Source organism: Oncorhynchus masou, chromosome 11 (assembly GCF_036934945.1).
Source record: "Oncorhynchus masou masou isolate Uvic2021 chromosome 11, UVic_Omas_1.1, whole genome shotgun sequence".
NCBI classification, from domain to species: Eukaryota; Metazoa; Chordata; class Actinopteri; order Salmoniformes; family Salmonidae; genus Oncorhynchus; species Oncorhynchus masou.
In genome coordinates this window covers 36295841-36314967 of record NC_088222.1, presented here as the reverse complement: position 1 = coordinate 36314967, position 19127 = coordinate 36295841, and the positions used below count along the sequence as shown (strand labels likewise).

At 41.4% G+C, this 19127-nt stretch overlaps 1 protein-coding gene across 27 annotated transcripts in view; it reads left to right on the top strand.

Annotated features, from left to right (window-relative positions):
- The window catches only part of LOC135548610 (protein FAM222B-like), a 75426-nt gene that overhangs the window by 21998 nt on the left and 34301 nt on the right, over positions 1 to 19127 (top strand). For 17 of the 27 annotated variants that reach the window (XM_064978407.1, XM_064978380.1, XM_064978394.1 and 14 more), the window contains one exon: positions 18022 to 18088. The exons of 5 other annotated variants lie outside the window; for them this stretch is intronic. The gene's annotated coding sequence lies outside the window, so the exon portion shown is untranslated. Of the gene's footprint in view, positions 1 to 18021; positions 18114 to 19127 lie in introns of all 27 variants that reach the window. 5 more of the 27 variants (XM_064978389.1, XM_064978398.1, XM_064978392.1 and 2 more) reach the window with 1 other exon arrangement.

The following is a 19127-nucleotide window of genomic DNA, read 5'->3' as shown; positions in this document are numbered from 1 at the left end:
CTATTTTGTAAATGACATCGCCGAAGTCGAGGATCAGTAGGATGGTCAGTTTTACGAGGGTATGTTTGGCAGCATGAGTGAAGGATGCTTTGTTGCAAAATAGGAAGCCGATTCTAGATTTAATTTTGGATTGGAGATGCTTAATGTGAGTCTGGAAGGAGAGTTGACAGTCTAAGCAGACACCTAGGTATTTATAGTTGTCCACATATTCAGAACCGTTCACATAGTCAGAACCGTCCAGAGTAGTGATGCGGGCAGCGATCGGTTGAGGAGCATGCATTTAGTTTTACTTGCATTTAAGAGCAGTTGGAGGCCATGGAAGGAGAGTTGTATGGCATTGAAGCTTGTTTGGAGGTTAGTTAACACAGTATCCAAAGAAGGACCAGAGGTATACAGAATGGTGTCGTCTGCGTAGAGGTGGATCAGAGGATCACCAGCAGAAAGAGCGACATCATTGATGTATACAGAGAAGAGAGTCGGCCTGGGAATTGAACCCTGTGGCACCCCATAGGCTCTGTGGCTTGACCCTGCAGAAAAAAATGACCTGATCTATTAAACTAACTAATTATTTATTTTCATATTTCATAGAACTATAATTGTGGGCCATAACATTGAAAAAAGCTATTATTATTCCAAATTTTGAAAAAAATGGTTGATTCTAATAGTAATATTATTGACTAAGGTTAGACTACAGTATATTTATTAAGTAATTCACTAATTTAAGCAGCGGTCTCTGTGGTGAGATCACTGTATGTCCTCCAGTGTAGGGTAGGGTCTAGGTGACACAGGGACTTGAACCTTGGATCCAGTGCAGTAGCTCTATGAATGTAGTCCTGTACATTAGGGGGGTATCTGGGGTTCAGGTCCTCTCTAATGGCAGCCTTGACATCTCTAGTGATGGTACTGTCTTCCTCACTTGGGGCCATGGATTGTAGAATTCTTGTTTTCAGAGGTAGGATCATGGACACAGATGGTGCAGTTTCAGTGCTCAATAGGGTTGTAACCGTTTTGAGGGGTTTGAGCACCTGGAGGACCTCCTCTGCCACTTTCACATCATCAGACAAGGTGAGAATGTCTTTTTATAATTTTTTTCAGGGTATTGTCTGTCAGTGCAGAGTATACAGTTGCCTGCTGCTCAAGATGGCGCTTCAACATGTCTTAAGTGGAGTTCCATCTTGTTGTGACATGCTGTATGAGCTTGTGGGTCGGTAGCTATAGCATTTCTTGCTAGGTGTTAAGTACATGAGCGTTTGTTGTGCTTTTGTGGAAAAAGGTAACCACCTTCCTGAGCATCCCAAGGAGGCGGTCCATCTAGTTCACTGTGATTCCCCTTTGGGATGCTAAATTGATCACATGTGCAAAGCAAGCTATCTGTGGCCCCAGTCCAGCTTCTATCACTGCATTTACTTGGTTCTTGGCATTATCTGTGGTGTTTGGGATATTGCTATTGGGCCTCTCCAGCTCCCACTCTGCTACTGCTCCTAGCAGTACCTGCCCTGGATTTGTACCTGTGTGACTCTCATAGAAGGGGCGTGTCTGTAGCACCGGACTTCATCTCCCACTCCTCCATCTCCCACTGTAATGAGCAGTCACAGTCACGTAGCTTTCCGTTGCCCTGGAGGTCCACCCGTCTGTGGTGGGGCAACAGAGGATGCCTTGGACAATTTGTCGACAATTTTGATATTTTTCTGTTCATAAAGATCTGGCATGATCTTCATACAGAGGTGGGTGTGCGAGGGGATTTTGTAGCTTGGCTCAAGCACTTTCACCATAGTTTTAAACCCTTTGTTTTCCACAACAGAATATGGCCTCATGTCTGCAGCGATAAACGTTCCAATAGATTTGGTGATGGCTTTAGTCCGGTCTGATTCTGCAGCAATGGGCTGCTTAAATGCCGTGGTGAGAAGTTTGTCTCATGACTGAGTTGGCTCCCGTCACTGACACACCAGGGTGATGACGCTTTAAATGTGTGGCCATGCTCAATGTATTTCCATGATCATACAGCTTTCTTGTGACACATGCCTACACACCGTAATGGATTTGTCCACCACCCTTCTTCCATCATCATATCTGACAGGGAAGCCAAAGTACTCCCATACATGACTCTTAAATAAAGCAGGAGGCTTTTCCAGTTCTTCAGCTCCTCCGCCAGCTCCATGGCTGTCACTGCTCTTTTTTTATTCTTTGCTTTTTGCAACACGAGCATCCAGGATTGATTCGTTGGGATTCAACATGCCCCGTTCACATGTACAGTACACACAACTGCTTTAAAAAAAATAATCAAATCAACCTTCAGGCTTCAAAGTATAACACAGCACACATCTGTCTTGTCTTTCTTTTCACTGCAACTCTCAAACGCATTAAGAAGGAAAGAAATTCCACAGATTAACTTTAAACAAGGCACACCTGTTAATTGAAATGCATTCCATGTGACTACCTCATCAAGTTGGTTGAGAGAATGCCAAGAGTGTGCAAAGCTGTCATCAAGTCAAAGGGTGGCTGCTTTGAAGAATCTCAAACATAAAATATATTTGGATTTGTTGAGCACTTTTCTTTTTTTTGGTTACTACATGATTCCATATGTGTTATTTCTTAGTTTTGATGTCTTCAAAATTATTCTACAATGTAGAAAATGGTAAAAAGAAAAGAAAAACCCTGGAATGAGTTGGTGTCCAAGCTTTTGAATGGTACTGTATATACCGTGAATCGACAATAAATTGGAACAAAATCTAGATTATTTTTAGGCCACATCCCCCAGCCCTAGGTTAGACAGGATCATGCCAGCTATTACAGTAAAGGTGGAGATCAAGTGATGACTGAGAAATAAGGGAATTGAGCTGGAAGAAAGTGTGATACTTGACATTAAGTTTTTTTACTTTACCTTTATTTAACAAGGCAAGTCAGTTAAGAACAAATTCTTATTGTCAATGACGGCCTAAAAAATGTGGGTTAACTGTCTTGTTTAGGGGCAGAACGACAGATTTTTACCTTGTCAGCTCGGGGATTTGCTCTTGCAATCTTTTGATTACTAGTCCAACGCTCCAACCACTAGGCTACCTGCCGCACCATGAACATCAAGCTGGCGGGGTTGAGACACAAGATGGATATATTACAATATAGATTTTTCATTTCTTTTTAATTAATCACAAGACTGAGTTGGCCTGGCTGGCTGTGATCCTGGTCGTGAGTTCAATGTCTGAGAGTTTGTTTTCTGACAACTGTGAAAGTCTGAGAAAACAGCAGGTGATTTGTTGTAGGCCCTGCTTAGTTACTGAAATGTGACACTTGCTTAGATGTGGTTGGGTCAAAGGGTGTCTTTAGTTGAATTTCACCAGCCTTTTTGCTTTCTTGATCTCAAATCCGTATCCTGGACATTGAGGGATGCTAATTTTGGTGTGCCATATATCAAATACCACATGTCCATTGGTCATCACTCCCGGGGTGAGAGACAGAGGTACTGTTCCACTATTGAGCTAAATCCTAGCCACTATCATTTCTTAACAAGAACATAAACTGAGCGTGACCAAAACAACATTCTTTTGGTTTTTCGAGGTCAATGTTTTTGTTTACTCTTGTTTGAAGATAAGGCGCTGGCTGTGGAAAGTTTTGCATGAGAATAATATTATTTATTTTTGCCCTTTGTAATCTTATCCCTGGATGTAATGAGAAGTATGAAAGAGCTTAGTATGTCATGGCTCTCGTGTTCTCAAGTGATAAAGCTGTTGGTTATCTGAGCCGACAGGGAGCTAGTGTTTCTGTGGGCCTGATTGAGCAGTCAGTGGCTCAGCCTGAGCCTCAGATCAGAGCAGTGCTGACCCAGCACTGACTGAGGGTGAGGGAGAGGGTGAGATCTGAGTGGTGGTGGTCGTCGGTGCTATTGCACTTTGCCGTAACCTGCTTAGTTTATCATCAGCAGCACCTCTCAATGGCATGTGTGGCTCGGTTGGTAGAGCATGGCGCATGCAACGCCAGGATTGTTGGTTCGATTCCCACAGGGGACCAGTACGAAAAAATAAGAGCATCTATGCATCTCTGGATAAGAGTTAAATGACAAATGTGTCTTGTGTTTGAGAGAGCCAATCAGAATATAGGCCTTTATACAGCCTAACCCTCTGGTCCTGTTAGAGATCATTGTTGCTGATAGTGAATGGTACCACCATGCCTTGAGATTTGGAAATGGCCAGATGACGTTTTGTCGTAAAAAGGGCTTGGGTTTTTGTTGTGAAAGGGTGTCTGAAGACTAGGATAAATTGTGACCTTCACAGGGTAATCTCTTGCATGTCAGTCAATGGCTGTTTGTTTCCAAGTCAGAAAAAGTGGCAGATCCTTTCTCTATTTTTGCTGATCGCGACAGTCAGAGAGGCTTGCGGACAGCAGCCATAGGAGCCAGGCTGAAGGAAATACAGAAGGAAATACTTGCAGTATTAGCAATGGTTGTCATTCAGTCAGAGCAGTAAAATCCAACTGTCACTTCTTGTTCGACCTCCACTTTAAACAAGTCCCTCCGCAGATGCACTGAGCTGAATTGCTATTCCAGACAGGCGTTGTGTTCTGTCTGACACCTGCATTGTCCAAACGCCAGTAACCAGTAACTGAGCCCTCTGTACACAGACTGGTGGATTTAGCAGCCAGCGCCTGTCTGCTCTGCACTGCATGCTGAATTGGGCTACTGCCTGAAATCAGCACTGGGGTGAAATGCACTACACTCGTTTTAATACCATATAGAGCACGTGTAAAACTCATTCCACGGAGGGCCGTGTGTCTGCGGGTTTTCGCTTCACCCTTGTACTTGATTGATGAAATAAGGACACTAATTAGTAAGGAACTCCCCTCACCTGGTTGTGTAGGTCAGTGGTTCCCATACTTTAAAAAAATGTTTTTAAAGGAACTTAGTCTGGCTTTAAACTTACTCTTGAAAGTTGTAATGCACAAGGTACAATTTCGAAATTGGGTGGTGCATCATCAGTTCCTCTTGTCATGTTAGTCATTGCATATCTTAGAGCTATTTATAACTTGTCAAAAATGTCCAGATCAACTAGCCCATGTCAGCTAATGTTTTTTAGATATTGTTGTATTTTTTTTTGTCACTTGTATAGAATTGCAAGAAAATTAGCTTTAAAAATGATACATTTTCTTTGCACTCCATGAGAAAATGGGTAGAATTGCAGGAATTAAGCTTTAAACCTGCAAAATTCTCTCCACCAATAAAAGTGGTGTGAACAGTTTGTGTCATGAACAGTGCTTGTACCCATAGAAATAGATGTGGCGTGCGAGCTTGCGCAGGTGGGGTGCGGGATGTTCCCCAATGCTGGAATAGGGGCCCAGGTTGAAAAAGAACCCCTGGTCTAGGTCTCAATTGAAAGAAAAAAAACCTTGGCCCTCCATGGAATGAGTTTGACACCCCTGCTATAGAGGTAGTAAACAAGGGTAGTGCTCAGCTCAATCCAGTTTAGCATATGTTGTTTATGTCTCCTCTAGTCCCCTGTTTTTGTCCTCCTCAGCTGGCTGCATTTCCTGGAGTGTGTGTGTGTGTGTGTGTGTACAGTGCAGGGCTGATGGTGTTTCTGCAGGAGGGAGTTTGGCTGGCTGTAATCACAGTTCATAGGTGGTCAGTGTTGATTTAGTCCACTAGGTTAGGCAGTATGACATGAATACCAGAGAATCCAGCCAGGGAAATCACCCAGGGAACTACGGCAGTCAATATTCAATTTATTCTGAATCAAGTCACGGCAAGCAATCGGATGTGTTCAAGTATTGTCATTTCCATATTAGAAAGTGTTTTAGGTCATACGCTTTCTCTTCCCAGGAGTTGAGTATAAAAATGCATTATATGATGTGCAGTCTCAATCTGCCACGCTATTTTAGTCTTTTACTGGAGTTGTTTTGCTTATGAGAAGGTTAAGCTAGGCTGCATGTTCCTCACTAACCACCACACCTATGAGCTTTTTTTAGCATTATTATTAGAATTATCTTTACAGATAGGACTATAAAGAGCACTGTTTTAACTAGAGGTCAACCGATTATGATTTTTCAACACCGATACCGATTATTGGAGGACCAAAGATGCCGATAAATCGGACAATTTTTTTAAACATTTGTAATAATGACAATTACAACAATACTGGATGAACACTTAATATAATACATCAATAAAATAAATGTAGTCTCAAATAAATAATGAAACATGTTCAATTTGGTTTAAATAATGCAAAAACAAAGTGTTGGAGAAGTAAAAGTGCAATATGTGCCATGTAAAAAAGCTAACGTTTGAGTTCCTTGCTCAGAACATGAGAACATATGAAAGTTGGTGGTTCCTTTTAACATGAGATTTCAATATTCCAAGGTAAGAGGTTTTAGGTTGTAGTTAATATAGTATTTATAGGACTATTTCTCTCTATACCATTTGTAGTTCATATACCTTTGACTATTGGATGTTCTTATAGGCACTATAGTATTGTCAGTGTAACAGTATAGCTTCCGTCCCTCTCCTCGCTCGAACCAGGAACACACCGACAACAGCCACACTCAAAGCAGCGTTACCCATCACACAAAAGCTGCGGCCCTTGCAGAGCAAGCGGAATAACTACTCCAAATCACAGAGCGCGTGACGTTTGAAACGCTATTAGCGCACACCCAGATAATTAGCTAACCATTTAACATCGGTTACACCAGCCATAGGCTTGAAGTCATAAACAGCGCTGTGCTTGCGAAGAGCTGCTGGCGAAAGTGCTGTTTGAAAGAATGCTTACGAGCCTGCTGCTGTTTACCATCGCTCAGTCAGACTGCTCTATCAAATCAGACTTAATTATAGCATAATAACACACAGAAATACGAGCCTTTGGTCATTAATATGGTCGAATCCGCAAAATATCATTTCGAAAACAGAACGTTTATTTCAGTGAAATACGGAACCGTTCGGTATTTTATCTAACGGGTGGCATCCCTAAGTCTAAATATTCTTGTTACATTGCACAACCTTCAATGCTTTGTCATAATTACATAAAATTCTGGCAAATTAGTTCACAATGAGGCAGGCTGCCCAAACTGCATTCGCGTAACAGGCAGACTCCTCGTGGAGTGCAATGTAATCAGGCGGTTACGAGCATTGGACTAGTTTTAACTGTAAGGTTGCAAGATTGGATAACCCGAGCTGACAAGGTGAAAATCTGTCATTCTGCCCCTGAACAAGACAGTTAATCCACCTTTCCTAGGCCGTCATTGAAAATAAGAATGTGTTCTTAACTGACTTGCCAAGTTAAAAAAAAAGGTATAAAATGTATTTATAAAAAAATAAATCAGCAAAATACAGATTTCCGATTGTTATGAAAACTTGAAATCGTCCCTAATAGTTTTAACCTCCTAGCTTGGTCCTACATCCTTTGAAAAGGGTGTTTGCTTCCTGTTTTAGCAGCACAATGCCACCTGTATAGGGTTAAAATGGGGTCAGTGCTCTTGTAAGAGTCTCTTGTCAGTGACCTCCTTTATTGTGAGGATTTGGTTGCAATAGAGCTGCTGAGTGACACAGAACATGCCACAGGGAAGAAAAGCAGCATCCTCGTTTTGTTTGGACTCCCTTTGTCTGAAGTCTTTCAGTGATCAATGATTGGCGGATCTCTTGCCATTTCCCTCCTTTGTCTGCGGTTGTCGAGCTCTGGAGTGAATTATGAAATTGTCCATTACGTCCGGCTAGTGTGTGTGTGTGTGTGTGTGTGTGTGTGTATAGCCTCCATGTATTCCTATTAAAGGGGTGGGGGGGGAGTTTACAAAGGATACATTGAATTGAAGCAAAAATGTTAACTTTTATCATGTAGTTGTGTACCGGCTGCTGCACATCCTCTTTGTATTACTCACATTGTGAAAAATAGCCCCAGAACAGAAGTACTTTCACTTCATTCAGCTGCAGATTGCCGTGGATTGAGATGGTGGCTTTCTGGAATTTGAAAGGCTGGAGCCACATTTTAAAGTGCTTGTGCAAGCCTGACTGAGTGTATACTGTGCTCAGTTTGTGTGTGTGTGCTCAGTCAAAGGGAATCACCCATCTTCCTGTATTTGACAATCCAGGGTTTCATTGCATGGGTTGGCCAGGCCATCGTGTCAGCTTGCTGTAATGAATCGTAAATTACCCCCCTGCTCTCACCCCATCAGGAACCAGGGCCTGGGCCTCATTTATCAAGGTGCGTGCGCACAAAAAAATACTCAACACTGTGTGCTCCAGTTTTCCCACAAAGGTTGGTGAAATAGTATTTTGAACTTTACTAGAAAATGTGTATCTTCACCAAATCTCCATCTGTGCCTGCCCAAAACTTCTAGTAGGTTTATCAACTGTATTGCAAGCAAATAGGCTTATTCTTACTTTGAGGGAAATGGCAGGTGTTTGATGCACAGGAATTCTAACAATGGTAAGCTAATAAAATCATCAAAACGGATGCATTTGCCATTGGTAAGGGAATCGCACAGCTGCATGTCATTTAATGTATATTTAACTTTTATAATAAAGGCTTAAATCATAATCATATTGAAGGAAATGTCCTTTTCTGACATAACTGCTTTTAAATTATTACCGCTACACAACAAATAGTACAATTTTTATCAGTTTTTATCAATAGACCGGTAGGTAGCCTTGACAGTATGGATAAGCTACAGTAGCCTATTGCTGTGTGTATTAGGAGCGTTACATAGCCTATTTAATTTCAGAGCCTATATGAAGGCAAGAGATGGATGCACAACCATGTATTGATAAACAAAATATTGGACAATTAGTCTTTTGCATTGACGTGTGGGCTGTAGCATTTACTTTTCAATTGTTTGAAAGGACAACCAATCTTGCAGAATACGCGGCCAAAGTTTGCGGGATTGGAGCGCTCATTCACGACCGCACAAATATAATAAGGCTCTGATTTATCAGTGTGTGTGCAACAGTTTGATACATCCAAATAATTTTATCTCCACATCCTAGAATCTCCACATACGCCAGAATTTAGTAAGACATTTACGCACGGTTGATAAATGAGGCCCCAGGTGCTGCTAGGGTCGAGCAACATCAACACCACCAGCTGACCAGGAATGGAGGAGAGTGGATACCGGAAAACATTCAAAATGTTAATTGCTGTCACCTATCTCCATTACTGTGTAGGATATATATATTTTATAATATATATATTTTATAATATATCAATTTTATAATATATACACACACACACACAACCGTTCAAAAGTTTGGGGTCACTTAGAAATGTTTTTGAAAGAAAAGCAAAACATTTTTTAGACTAGTTGAGTATCTAAAGCTTCAGCATTTGTTAGTTCAATTACAGGCTCAAATTGGCCAGAAACAAAGACCTTCCTTCTGAAACTCATCAGTCTATTCTTGTTCTGAGAAATGAAGGCTATTCCATCAGAGAAATTGCCAAGAAACTGAAGGTCTCGTACAACGCTCTGTACTAGTCCCTTCACAGAACAGCGCAAACTGGCTCTAAGCAGAATAGAAGAGGAGTGGGAGGCCCCGGTGCACAACTGTGCAAGAGGCCAAGTACATTAGTGTGTCTGGTTTGAGAAACAGATGCCTCAGAAGTCCTCAACTGGCAGCTTCATTAAATAGTACCCGCAAAACACCAGTCTAAACATCAACTGTATATATATATATATATATATATATATACATATATATATATATATACACAGTGCCTTGCGAAAGTATTCGGCCCCCTTGAACTTTGCGACCTTTTGACACATTTCAGGCTTCAAACATAAAGATATAAAACTGTATTTTTTTGTGAAGAATCAACAACAAGTGGGACACAATCATGAAGTAGAACGACATTTATTGGATATTTCAAACTTTTTTAACAAATCAAAAACTGAAAAATTGGGCGTGCAAAATTATTCAGCCCCTTTACTTTCAGTGCAGCAAACTCTCTCCAGAAGTTCAGTGAGGATCTCTGAATGATCCAATGTTGACCTAAATGACTAATGATGATAAATACAATCCACCTGTGTGTAATCAAGTCTCCGTATAAATGCACCTGCACTGTGATAGTCTCAGAGGTCCGTTAAAAGCGCAGAGAGCATCATGAAGAACAAGGAACACACCAGGCAGGTCCGAGATACTGTTGTGAAGAAGTTTAAAGCCGGATTTGGATACAAAAAGATTTCCCAAGCTTTAAACATCCCAAGGAGCACTGTGCAAGCGATAATATTGAAATGGAAGGAGTATCGGACCACTGCAAATCTACCGAGACCTGACCATCCCTCTAAACTTTCAGCTCATACAAGGAGAAGACTGATCAGAGATGCAGCCAAGAGGCCCATGATCACTCTGGATGAACTGCAGAGATCTACAGCACCTCAGGTGGTAGACTCTGTCCATAGGACAACAATCAGTCGTATATTGCACAAATCTGGCCTTTATGGAAGAGTGGCAAGAAGAAAGCCATTTCTTAAAGATATCCAGAAAAAGTGTTGTTTAAAGTTTGCCACAAGCCACCTGGGAGACACACCAAACATGTGGAAGAAGGTGCTCTGGTCAGATGAAACCAAAATTGAACTTTTTGGCAACAATGCAAAACGTTATGTTTGGCGTAAAAGCAACTCAGCTCATCACCCTGAACACACCATACCCACTGTCAAACATGGTGGTGGCAGCATCATGGTTTGGGCCTGCTTTTCTTCAGCAGGGACAGGGAAGATGGTTAAAATTGATGGGAAGATGGATGGAGCCAAATACAGGACCATCCTGGAAGAAAACCTGATGGAGTCTGCAAAAGACCTGAGACTGGGACGGAGATTTATCTTCCAACAAGACAATGATCCAAAACATAAAGCAAAATGTACAATGGAATGGTTCAAAAATAAACATATCCAGGTGTTAGAATGGCCAAGTCAAAGTCCAGACCTGAATCCAATCGAGAATCTGTGGAAAGAACTGAAAACTGCTGTTCACAAATGCTCTCCATCCAACCTCACTGAGCTCGAGCTGTTTTGCAAGGAGGAATGGGAAAAAATTTCAGTCTCTCGATGTGCAAAACTGATAGACATACCCCAAGCGACTTACAGCTGTAATCGCAGCAAAAGGTGGCGCTACAAAGTATTAACTTAAGGGGGCCGAATACTTTCGCAAGGCACTGTATGTCCCTATTACCAGTAAAACATAGACAAAACCTATTTCTTTCACTTATTTGCTGTGTCTCGTTGTTCAGTCGTTTCTTTCTCTACCAGGATTTCTATGGAACGCTGTTTGGGTCTTTGTGTGTCAAAAAAGATGCACATCAAATTGGTTTGTTGACCAATCAGGACCTGAATATGATTGCATGTTATATTTTAACACAATATTTTACATAGTTATATGAATTACGAGTGATCGTGTAATGTCACAACGATCCATCGATACGTATGCTATGATGCTGGTAAAGTTGTCTTGCGCACCTTCAGTGCTGGTCTTAAATAAAGCTAGGTTGCTCATGGATGCAAACATTTTTCTTCCCTAGAAACAGCAAAACGGCAATCTGTTTTCGTGGCTATAGTTAGCTAGCTAACTATATAGCTAGGTGTCATCATCTAAAATTACCCTAATTTTTAAGACAGTTCTTATTTGTATTAATGGTGGTCAGACCCATCTATGTGAACCTAGCCCCAAAAAGGATTAGCCACAATAGTGGACTTTGCTGTTAGCTTTCAAAATAAAAGTATGTCATTGACAGTGATGCAAATGAATACAAATAGTATAATTTTTCCATAATTCAATAGATCATACTAAACGAGGTTGGAATGTAATATAAAAACAATTAGTTAATTTGACAAATCTGAAATCACACTGGCTGTATTATACTTTAGAATTGCATTGGGGGCGTACTTATTTCACTGTACAGCCTTGCCCCATGTTATTGATCCACAATCCATAGGTATCAGTCTACTCTGTGACACCCAGAGAACATTAGCATTATAGCTCTTATTGCTGGACTCTGAAACAACTGTGAATTGAGCCACATTTGTCAACCTATGTTTATTGAACACTTTTCCAGAGGAAAAACAATACTGCTTGGATGTTTGCTAACTCTCAGGACATTGGGAAGAAATATCTTGGGTATTGAGTAGACTGATACCCAATTTAATTGATCCCCAATCCTTAGTTAAAGCTGTACAGTGCGATGTGAATGTCAATACACACAATAGGCTGACTGGGGAGGTGATTTCTCACAGTTTCCCAATAAGAGCTACTACGCTAATATTTGCATAATCTCTTCACAGTTGTGTTCTGTGGGTGTCACCGAGAAGACTGATACCCCATTTTATTGCTTCACATTCCAACCTTGTTTAACATTATCTAGTCTAAATATGGCATGATTCCACCAATTGTAACTGTCTGCATCAAAGAGGTTGTTTTATTTTGAAGGCAAACCGCAAAGTCAACTATTGTGCCAAATCCTTATTGTCGCTAGCTTCACAACACATAGCCCTGTTCGGTCGAGCCTCACTAGCCAGATGAAGCTCGCTGGCTGCTTATAACGTTAGCTTTGGGCAACAGGGTTAAGTAGCTGGCTACCTATTTATTTTCATGAACTGCAGTTCAATTTCAATAGGCGAACAACAAGTGGCTACCTAGCTAATAATTACTCTCAAGGATTCCAAAATCATTGCTAAGAATAATGAAAATGGCTGCAGTTTCTACTGGTCATTGTTTTCAGGCTGGTTGTATTGGTGCTTGCTAGCTACCAAGCTAAAGTTAACTAGGTACCCCAGAAGTTGCAGTTGAACCAAATTATGCTTTATTACCAACATGGTGTTGTAAGCACATCGTTCGTGGCCGGTGTTCGCTTCTTTGCAGACTTCTTTGTACAGCTTTGACAGTGCTACTATATGTTTTTTGACACACAAAGGCCCAAACGGCATTCCATAGTATGTATGTATGTCGTGAAGCTAATAGCAGTGACTCTATTACTGTGTAACTCCGATAGGGCTTCATCTGAAAAATGGCACACTTGGTAGTGTGTACCGGTGCTCGACCAGTTGCGAAAGCCAACATCACCCACGACAGAGAGCGGTTGAATGTCAAGGGCAATGAATTCCATTATCTTGGCTTTAATGGATTTTGACTTTGAGTTGTCTCGCCGAAATGTTCTTACTCTTTCAAATGACTGCTTGACTTGTTGACTGCTCGATCCACACAGCAGACATTGCGGGCTAGGTTAGGAATGCTGTTTTGCATGTGTAGTGCAAAATTTTATGAGGCGTCATGTACCTATGTTATATAGGTATGCACGTCAGCTTTGACATCGGTTTTACACATCGGAACCTTAAACTAGACACCGTTAGCATTTGTAGCTAATATCGTCCGATTCCGATATCTTCACCGATTATATTGTGCATCCCTTATATATTAAATATAACACCAGTCAAAATTTTGGACACACCTACTCAATCGAGGGAGTTTATTTATTTTTTCTACATTGTTGAATAATTGTGAAGACATGAAAACTATGAAATAACACATATGGAATCATGTAGTAACAAAAGGTATTAAACAAATAATATTTTAGAATCTTCAAAGTAGCCACCCTTTGCCTTGATGACAGCTTTGCACACTCTTGGCATTCTCTCAACCAGCTTCTTGAGGTAGTCACCTGGAATGCATGTGTGCCTTGTTAAAGGTTAATTTGTGGAATTTCTTTCCGTAATCCATTTGAGCCAATCAGTTGTGTTTTGACAAGGTAGGGGTGGAATACAGAAGATAGCCCTATTTGGTAATTGACCAAGTCCATATTCTGGCAAGAACTGCTCAAATAAGTAAAGAGAAACGACAGTCCATTACTTTAAGGCATGAAGGTTAGTCAATCTGGAATATTTCAAGAACTAGGAACGTTTCTTCAAGTGCAGTCGCAAAAACCATCAAGTGCTATGATGAAACTTGCTCTCATGAGGACCGCCATGGGAAAGGAAGACCCAGAGTTACCTCTGCGGCAATGGATAAGTTCATTAGAGTTACCAGCCTCAGAAATTGCAGCCCCAATAAAAGCTTCGGAGTTCAACTGCTTAAATCAGGCCTTTATGGTTGAATTGCTGCAAAGAAACCACTACTGAAGAACACCAATAATAAGAAGAGACTTGCTTGGCCAGAAACACGAGCAAAGGACATTAGACCGGTAGAAATCTGTCCTTTGGTCTGATGAGTCAAAATGTGAGATTTTTGGTTCCAACCACCGTGTCTTTGTGAGACGCAGAGTAGGTGAACGGATGATCTCCCCATGTGTGGTTCCCATGGTGTGGGGGTGCTTTCAAATCAAATGTATTTATTTAGCCCTTCTTACATCAGCTGATATCAAAGTGCTGTACAGAAACCCAGCTTAAAACCCCAAACAGCAAGCAATGCAGGTGTAGAAGCACGCCGGCTAGTTTAAAACTCCCCCAGAAAGGCCAAAACCGAGGAAGAAACCTAGAGAGGAACCAGGCTATGAAGGGTGGCCAGTCCTCTTCTGGCTGTGCCGGGTGGGGATTATAAGAGAACATGGCCAAGATGTTCAAATGTTCATAAATTATTTTAATTACAGTGAACAGGTCAGGGTTCCATAGCCACAGGCAGAACAGTTGAAACTGGAGCAGCAGCACGGCCAGGTGGACTGGGGACAATAAGGAGTCATCATGCCAGGTAGTCCTGATGCATGGTCCTAGGGCCCAGGTCCTCCGAAAGAGAGAATTAGAGAGGGCATACTTAAATTCACACAGGACACCGGATAACAGATACAAACAGACTGACCCTAGTCCCCCGACACACAAACTACTGCAGCATAAATACTGGAGGCTGAGACAGGAGGGGTCAGGAGACACTGTGGCCTCATCCGATGATACCCCCGGCCAGGGCCAAACAGGCAGGATATAACCCCATCAACTTTGCCAAAGCACAGCCCCCACACCACTATCTTCAACCACCAACTTACCATCCTGAGACAAGGCCGAGTATAGCCCACAAGGATCTCCGCCACAACACAACCCAAGGGGGGGCGCCAACCCAGACAGGAAGACCATGTCAGTGACTCAACCCACTCAAGTGAAGCACCTCTCCTTGGGACGGCATGGAAGAGCACCAGTAAGCCAGTGACTCAGCCCCTGCAATAGGGTTAGAGGCAGAGAATCCCAGTGGAGAGAGGGGAACCGGCCACGCAGAGACAGAAAAGGTGGTTCGTTGCTCCAGTGCCTTTCCGTTCACCATTAACACTCCTGGGCCAGACTACACTCAACCATATGACCCACTGAAGCGATGAGTCTTCAGTAAAGACTTAAAGGTTGAGACCGAGTCCTGCGTCTCTCACATGGGTAGGCAGACCATTCCATAAAAATGGAGCTCTATAGGAGAAAGCCCTGCCTCCAGCTGTTTGCTTAGAAATTCTAGGGACAATTAGGAGGCCTGCATCTTGTGACCGTAGCGTACGTGTAGGTATATACTGCAGGACCAAATCGGAAAGATGGGTAGGAACAAGCCCAAGGTAGGACCTTTGCTGGTGACATTGGCAATTTATTTTGAATTTAAGGCACACTTAACCAGCATGGCTACCACAGCATTCTGCAGCGATACGCCATCCCATCTGGTTTGCGCTTAGTGGGATTATCATTCGTTTTTCAAAAGGACCAAGACCTCAAACTAGTGATGTATAAAGTATTCAATTGTCATACTTGAGTAAAAGTAAAGATACCTTTTAATAACAAATGACTGAACTCAGTCACCCAGTAAAATACTACTTGAGTAAATGTTTAAAAATATCTCGTTTTAAATATACTTAATAAGTACAGTGGTGAAAAAAGTACAACATTTTCATACTTGTGTAAAAGTACAAAGTAAATGCTATATATCAAATTCCTCATATTAAGCAATTCAGACTGCTCATTTTTGTTTTTATTTAAAAACAAATACGGACAGATAGGGGCACATCATTTCCGAATGCAATATTTGTTTTTACTGAGACCGCCAGATCGGAGACACTAGGTAGGACAATGCGTTGTATTGAAAGGTGTGTGTGTACTCCTGCCTGAGTACTTTTTGGTGTAAGGCTGTGTAAGGGCTAATTGACCGAGGAGAGTGATGGAGTGCTGCATCAAATGACCTGGCCTCAACAATCCCCTGACCTCAACCCAATTGAGATGGTTTGGGATGCTTTGGACCGCAGAGTGAAGGAAAAGCAGCCAACAAGTGCTCAGTATATGTGGGAACTCCTTCAAGACTGCTGAAAAAGAATTCCAGGTGACTGCCTCATGAAGCTGGTTGAGAGAATGCCAGGAGTGTGCAAAGCTGTCAAGGCAAAGGGTGGCTACTTTGAAGAATATAAAATATATTTTTGGTTATTACATGATTCCATATGTGTCATTTAATAGTTTTGATGTTGTCACTGTTATTCTACAATGTATAAAATAATACAAATAAAGAAAATTAAAAAATTGTGTATGCATACAGTTGAAGTTGGAAGTTTACACCTTAGCTAAATACATTTAAACTCAGTTTCTCACAATTCCTGACATTTTAATCCTAGTAAAAATGATATGTCTTAGGTCAGTTAGGATCATCACCTTTATTTTAAGAATGTGACATGTCAGAATAATAGTAGAGAGAGTGATTTATTTCAGCTTTTATTTCTTTCATCACATTCCCAGTTGGTTAGAAGTTTACATGCACTCAATTTGTGGTGGGATGGTGTTATTCGGCTTGCAAGCCTCCCCCCGTTTCATCCAAACATAACGATGGTCATTATGGCCAAACAGTTCTATTTTTGATTCATCAGACCAGAGGACACTTCTCCAAAAAGTACAATCTTTGTCCCCATGTGCAGTTCCAAACCGTAGTCTGGCTTTTTTATGGCGGTTTTAGAGCAGTGGCTTCTTCTTTGCTGAGTGGCCTTTCAGGTTACGTCAATATAGGACTTGTTTTACTATGGATATAGATACTTTTGTACTGGCTTACTCCAGCATCTTCACAAGGTCTTTTGCTGCTGTTCTGGGATTGATTTGCACTTTTCGCACCAAAGAACGTTAATCTCTAGGAGACAGAATGCGTCTCCTTCCTGAGCGGCATGACTGCTGCGTGGTCCCATGGTGTTTATACTTGCGTACTATTGTTTGTACAGCTGAACGTGGTACCTTCAGGCGTTTGGAAATTGCTCCCAAGGATGAACCAGACTTGTGGAGGTCTACAATTTTTTTTCTGAGGTCTTGGCTGCTTTCTTTTGATTTCCCCATGATGTCAAGCGATGGGGAACTGAGTTTGAACGTAGGCCTTGAAATACATCCACAGGTCAAATTATGTCAATTAGCCTATCAGAAGCCATGACATAATTTTCTGGAATTTTCCAAGTTGTTTAAAGGCACAGTCAACTTAGTGTATGTAAACGTCTGAGGGGAATTGTGATACAGTGAAAAAATCTGTCTGTAAACAATTGTTTGGGAAAATTGTGTCATGCACAAAGTAGATATCCTAACCGACTTGCCAAAACTATAGTTTGTTAACAAGAAATTTGTGGAGTTTTAGAAAAATGATTTTTCTTCAGACGTCAACTATTTGTATCTCGCACTCGTAAGACATGATATATGCCCAGTCCTCAGGCAGATAAAAAGATGTGAAATGATTTGTTAGGCCTACCGTCAAAAATACCAAACAATCTCTTATTTTCACAATGTGCAGTTTATAGATCACTTTTTCTCCTGAGTGTTTTATTTTGTCTTTTGTTAGGCCTACTTTGTGTAAAGCATTGTTAGTCCCATTCCACTGTCTCTTTTTCCCCTTTTGTATAGAACAAGGAATTTGGCCTGACAGGCTCCTGTCCTATAGGGAGATCTCGATTTTTGCCAACCCACACCACTGACATTAGGGTTTTGATCAACAGCAGTGTGAACAGGGGGGGGGGGGGGGTGAGAGACAGATCAGGAACATGACTAACTACAGTGAGGAGGCAGTTTAGCATAGCTTCCTGTAATGTCTGATTTTACCTCTTGTCAGGGGCTATTAAAGGAAGCTGAGTTAATCTTTCTGGAAATCTTCTTTCCACTCAGGGAGGAGTGCCTGCCTTAAATTCCGTACTACTCCCATGAAGCTGACAGGAACCATCATACCACTGTGGTATGTATAAGCTAATAAAATGAAGGTACTGCTGACTTTCTATTGCTACTGTCTGTTGCTCTTCTTTGAACGAATGACCTGAATGACACCCATGTACATATTACCTCGACTAAACCATACCCCTGCACATTAACTCAGTGCCAGTACCCTCTGTATATAGCCTCATTATTCTTATTTTGTTGCTTTTTTATTTAGGAAATATTCACTAACTGCATTGTTGGTTAAGGGCTTATAGGTAAGCATTTCACTTTAAGTTCTGCACATGTGACAAATACATTTTGATTTGATTGCTAGTGCCAGCAGGTTTTGAAAGAACAACAAACCTGTCCTTTTTGGCTTCTTTAATTCCCCCGAATGGACTGTTTTACAGTGCTCTCTCTCTCAAACACACACACACTTTGTATCACCATATCACCACCCACATACGGCTGCATAATGACCTAATAGATTTAAATGCACAATTTGAGTTTTGGGGTTAATCAAACGTAGTTAAAAATTATGTGCTGAACCCATTCAACAGCCTGGGCCAGGCTTTTAGGGCAAAGGGCCATGCTTCCTAAGAGATTCCCACACACCCAGAACAAGATTTTTAATACCAGCAGCACTCCACTCACCTCTCTTCTTGTTAGATGAGGCACGCACAGTTAGATGGATGTATTAGCAAATGAATTGCAGACCCCTCTAAAGACCCCCTCAAACTCATTTGTCATTCAGTCTGCATCTGTAATTCGCATGCTTTGAGTTTGAGTGCTGCATGTTTTTTCAAACAACTTTAACTTATCAAATGCCATATTTTATTACGGTCAAAAACAATCTCATACCTCGACCTACACATTGTATAAGTTGTTTTTGTATGTGGAGTGTATTTAATTGTGCAGTTTCCCTATCACCATTGTTTTTTCCTCCCCCATTATTCAGTGCTCTAGCTGAACGAACATACTAGCTGGGCCTTATCAGTGGCACTCCATATGGATGTCTAGTCTGTTGCTAAGGCCAGCAGGCTGTGTTAAGCCACCCTGCACCCTGCCTGACTCCTCAC